The sequence below is a fragment of the Oncorhynchus clarkii genome, chromosome 32, assembly GCF_045791955.1.
Source record: "Oncorhynchus clarkii lewisi isolate Uvic-CL-2024 chromosome 32, UVic_Ocla_1.0, whole genome shotgun sequence".
NCBI classification, from domain to species: Eukaryota; Metazoa; Chordata; class Actinopteri; order Salmoniformes; family Salmonidae; genus Oncorhynchus; species Oncorhynchus clarkii.
Genome location: NC_092178.1, coordinates 6,105,911 through 6,111,298, shown reverse-complemented (window position 1 = coordinate 6,111,298; position 5,388 = coordinate 6,105,911). Strand labels below are relative to the sequence as shown.

General features: G+C 43.7%; 1 protein-coding gene across 1 annotated transcript in view; it reads left to right on the top strand.

The window, feature by feature from the left end:
• The window catches only part of LOC139392445 (transmembrane protein 54-like), a 17,427-nt gene extending 12,318 nt beyond the window's left edge, over positions 1-5,109 (top strand). The window contains exon 6 of the mRNA XM_071140438.1: positions 1-5,109. This exon is cut by the window's left edge and continues 2,052 nt beyond it. The gene's annotated coding sequence lies outside the window, so the exon portion shown is untranslated.
• Positions 5,110-5,388: the final 279 nt, after the last annotated feature.

The window sequence follows — 5,388 nt, the reverse complement described above, 5'->3', positions numbered from 1 at the left end:
TGGGCTTTGACTAGGCCATTCCAATACATTTAAATGTTTTCCATTAAACCACTCGAGTGTTGCTTTAGCAGTATGCTTAGGGTCATTGTCCTGCTGGAAGGTGAACCTCCGTCCCAGTTTCAACTCTCTGGAAGACTGAAACAGGTTTCCCTCAAGAATTTCCCTTTATTTAGCATCATCCATAATTCCCTCTATTCTGACCAGTTTCCCAGTCCCTGGGATGGGGTTCTCAGGGTGATGAGAGCCAGACATAGCGTTTTTCCTTTATGACCAAAATGCTCAATTTTAGTCTCATCTGACCAGAGTACCTTCTTCCATATGTTTGGGGATGTCACGTTCATTATAGCGATGAGACCAAGGCGCAGTGTGATGTGAATACATCTTCTATTTTAATGAAACGAAGAACACTTCAACAAACTTACAAAAACGAACGTGAAGCTATATAGAATAAGTGCAGACACAGGCAACTGATACATAGACAATCACCCACGAATTACCCAAGGAATATGGCTGCCTAAATATGAGACAACGATAAACAGCTGCCTCTAATTGAGAACCAATCTAGGCAACCATAGACATACAAAACACCTAGACTAGTAAAACCCCATAAACATACATAAACCCTAGACAGGATCAAACACAACAAACCACCCCTTGTCACACCCTGACCTAACCAAACTAATAAAGAAAACAAAGATAACTAAGGTCAGGGCGTGACAGGGGAGTCTCCCACTAACCGTTTGGCTAACACCAAATGTGTTTGCTCATTTTTTTCTTTAAGCAATGTTTATTTTCTGGCCACTCTTCCGCAAAGCTCAGCTCTGTGGAGTGTACGGCTTATAGTGGTCCTATGGACAGATACTCCGATCTCCATTGTGGAGCTTTGCAGCTCTTTCAGGGTTATCTTTGGTCTCATTTGTTGCCTCTCTGATTAATGCATTCCTTGCCTGGTCCGTGAGTTTTGGTGGTCGACCCTCTCTTGGCAGGTTTGTCATGGTGCCCTATTCTTTCCATTTTTTAATCATGGATTTAATGATGCTCCGTGGGATGTTCAAAGTTTCGGATATTTTTTTATAACCCAACCCTGATCTGTACTTCTCCACAACTTTGTCCCTGACCTGTTTAGAGAGCTCCTTGGTCTTCATGGTGCCGCTTGCTTGGTGGTGCCCTTTGCTTAGTGGTGTTGCAGACTCTGGAGCCTTTCAGAACAGGTGTATATACAGTTTAAGTCTGAAGTTTACATACACTTAGGTTGGAGTCATTAAGATTCATTATTTTAACCACTTCACAAATTTCTTGTTAACAAATTATAGTTTTGGCAAGTCAGTTAGGACAATACTTTGTGCATGACACAAGTAATTTTTCCAGAAATTGTTTACAGACAGATTATTTCACATATAATTCACTATATCACAATTCCAGTGGGTCAGAAGTTTACATACACTAAGTTGACTGTGCCTTTAAACAGCTTGGAAAATTCCAGAAAATTATGTCATGGCATTAGAAGCTTCTTATAGGCTGGTTGACATCATTTGAGTCAATTGGAGGTGTAGCTGTGCATGTATTTCAAGGACTACCTTCAAACTCAGTGCCTCTTTACTTGACATCATGGAAAAACCAAAAGAAATCAGCCAAGACCTCAGAAAAGAATTGTAGACCTCCACAAGCCTGGTTCATCCTTGGGAGCAAATTCCAAACGCCTGAAGGCACCACGTTAATCTGTACAAACAATAGTGCGCAAGTATGAACACCATAGGACCACGCAGCTGTCATACCACTCAGGAAGGAGACATTTTCAGTCTCCTAGAGATGAACGTACTTTGGTGTGAAAAGTGCAAATCAATCCCAGAACAACAGCAAAGGACCTTGTGAAGATGCTGGCGGAAACAGGTACAAAAGTGTCTATATCTACACAAAAACGAGTCCTATATCGACATAACCTGAAAGGCCGCTCAGCAAGGAAGAAGCCACTACTCCAAAACCGCCATAAAAAAGTCAAGACTGCGGTTTGCAACTGCACATGGGGACAAAGATCGTACTTTTTGGAGAAATGTTTTCTAGTCTGATGAAACAAAAAAATAACTGCTTGGCGATAATGACCATCATTATGTTTGGAGGGAAAAGGGGGAGGCTTTCAAGCTGAAGAACACCATCCCAACCGTGAAGCACGGGGGTGGCAGCATCATGTTGTGGGGGTGCTTTGCTGCAGGTGTCACGCCCTGACCTTAGATATCTCTGTTTCTATATATTTTTGTTAGGTCAGGGTGGGTAATCTAGTTGTTGTATGTCTAGGGTTTTTGTCATCCAGTGTTTTTGTTCGTCTATGTTGGCCTGACATGGTTCCTAATCAGAGACAGCTGTTTATCGTTGTCTATGATTGGGGATCATATTTAGGTAGCCATTTTCCCCATTGTTAGTTGTGGGATCTTTTTTATGTTTAGTTGCCTTTCAGCACTAGTTTGTATAGCTTCTCGTTTCGTTTGGTTGTTTGGTTGTTTTTGTTCATTCATTAAAAAGAGAATGTAGGTATACCACGCTGCGCCTGGTGGCGCTATCATGGAATACATTTAGCACTGTAGACACTGTAAATCAATCAACTCTAATTATCACATGTAGGACAGTATGTAGGTGTGTGTGTGCATGGACTTTGCAGATGTATTTCTCACATGTGCAGCACATAGTATTCATTTTACAGTCCTTCTTTGGGGGGCAGAATTGGCATATCCTCCTCTTGCCTTCCCCAGCTCAGGTGGATCAGGACAAGATTTGAACCTGAACAGCTTTCACAAGCGCTGCAGAGGCTGCTGTGCGGGGGAGGAACTACCTTCTTTGAATGTGTGGGGTTACAAGTGCCTTCCCCAGCTGCTCCAGGAACACCCTCCTCTTGTTCCACTTATCAGGCATCCAGGTAGGGTTGATCTAGTTCCATATCATGAAGGCATTGTATGAGGACACATCAATGATGTTATGGAAGATGACCAGGGGTCAGCGGGGGGGGGGGGGGGGGCGTGTTGCAGTCATCCTCCTCCAGCTGTAAGTTCCAATCACCTTGTCCAGGTTGTACACGCCTCCTTTGCTGTGGTTGTAGTCCAGGATGATGGCTGGCTTCCTGTCCTCACCATCACTGATCTCAACCGTTTTGTGCAGTGTGCTCAGGAGGACCACATTCTTGTTCCTCTTTGGGAGGTAAGAAACTAGAGTGGTGGTGGGGGTGAAGGCAAACTTTGATGAGAAGGCCTCTCTCCCCTTTGTTAAGAGGAGTTCAGGGGGAGCTCAGGTTTGTTCTTTCTAACTATGCCAACCATGGTGATCTTCCTCTTCAGCTGCTGGCTGAGTTCAATCAGTAGCACATAATCTCAATTTCTCATTGTGTTTCTGTGTGTATTTGTGGTTTTTGTGGTGTGTAAATGATTGTATAAATGCCGGGTCAAAAATGACCTCAAGACAATCTTTGTACCCTGATGGTGTACAGCTTTAATGGAAATATGCACCAAGGCGATCTTTCACTTTTTCTAATGTTGAGGTCACTTTAGGAAAAGTCATAAAATTTCATGAGAAAAAATATAATTTAGGGGGTTTTCTCTGCTGTTAAACATAGTTGCGGGTCATTTTCTTTTTACCCTTGAGACAACACAAGGGTTAAACAAAGTTATACGACACCCAATGCCCCGGTGTGAAAAAATAATTGCCCCTTTACACTCAATACGTGGTTGTGCCACCTTTAGCTGCAGTGACTCCAACCAACCACTTCCTGTAGTTGTTGATCAGTCCACCTTTACCTGCAATGACTCCAACCAACCACTTCCTGTAGTTGTTGATCAGTCCACCTTTAGCTGCAATCACTCCAACCAACCACTTCCTGTAGTTGTTGATCAGTCTCTCACGTCACTGTGGAGGAATTCTGGCCCCCTCTTCCATGCATAACTGCTTTAACTCAGTGACATTCGTGGGTTTTCAAGCATGAACTACTCATTTCAAGTCCTGCCACAACATCTCAATGGGGATTAGGTCTGGACATTGACTAGGCCATTCCAAATGTGTTGCTTTTTAGCCATTTTCATATAGACCTGATTGTGTGTTTTGGATCATTGTCTTACTGCATGACCCAGCTGTGCTTCAGGTCACAAACAGAAGGCCTGACATTCTCCTGTACAATTCTTTGATACAGAGCAGAATTCATGGTTCCTTCTATTAAGGCAAGTCGTCCAGGTCCTGAGGCAGCAAAGCATCTCCAAACCATCACACTGCCACCACCACGCTTCACTGTTGGTACGAGGTTCTTACTGTGGAATGCAGTGTTTTAGTTTTCATCAGACATTATGGGACCCATGTCATTAAATTAATACGTATATTGTTGTTTTTCGTTCACTCAGGTTCCCTTTTATCTAATATTAGGTTTTGGTTGATGATTTGATTTACATTCAGTATCAAAAATATGCAAAAATAGAGAAAATCATAAATCGGGGGTCAAATATTTTTCCACGACATTGTAGGTTTTCAGGGTGTCATTTTGGGATGGATGCTGTCTGTCTCGCAGGACACGGTTCTATTCTTTAACATGGCTCTGTGGTTCTTGTGTAAACTACATGGTGATTTTGTGTGTGTTGTTCAAACGGCTATGTGTCATCCAGCAATTGGAGTCCCCCCCACCCCATTGGAGTCCCTAGCACCCCATTGGAGAACCCCCACCCCATTGGAGTCCCCCCCACCCCATTGGAGTCCCCTCCCCCCATTGGAGTCCCCCCCCACCCCATTGGAGTCCCCCCCACCCCATTGGAGTCCCCTCCCCCCCATTGGAGTCCCCTCCCCCCCATTTTTACTCTAATTAAACTCAACCAGAATCACAAATCTTAAAATGAGAAAAAAAACAGACACGCACATGTTTGAAATACACAAGGTATATTTGTCATTGATTCAGATCAAAACAGGAAGAAACATCACAATCTTTGTTGGAGGTTTTCATGCAACAGAAAAAATAATAATACTATTGATCCAACTGAAGGTACCAGTTTTAGAGGCAGTGGGAATTGAAGAGGGGTAGGTAGGATGGAATAGAAGAGGAGTAGGTAGGACGGAATTGAAGAGGAGTAGGTAGAACGGTAGAGAAGAGGGGTAGGTGGGACGGAATAGAAGAGGGGTAGGTAGGACGGAATAGAAGAGGGGTAGGTAGGACGGAATTGAAGAGGGGTAGGTAGGACGGTAGAGAAGAGGAGTAGGTAGAACGGTATAGAAGAGGGGTAGGTAGAACGGAATTGAAGAGGGGTAGGTAGGACGGAATAGAAGAGGGGTAGGTAGGACGGAATTGAAGAGGGGTAGGTAGGACGGTAGAGAAGAGGAGTAGGTAGAACGGTATAGAAGAGGGGTAGGTAGAACGGTATAGAAGAGGGG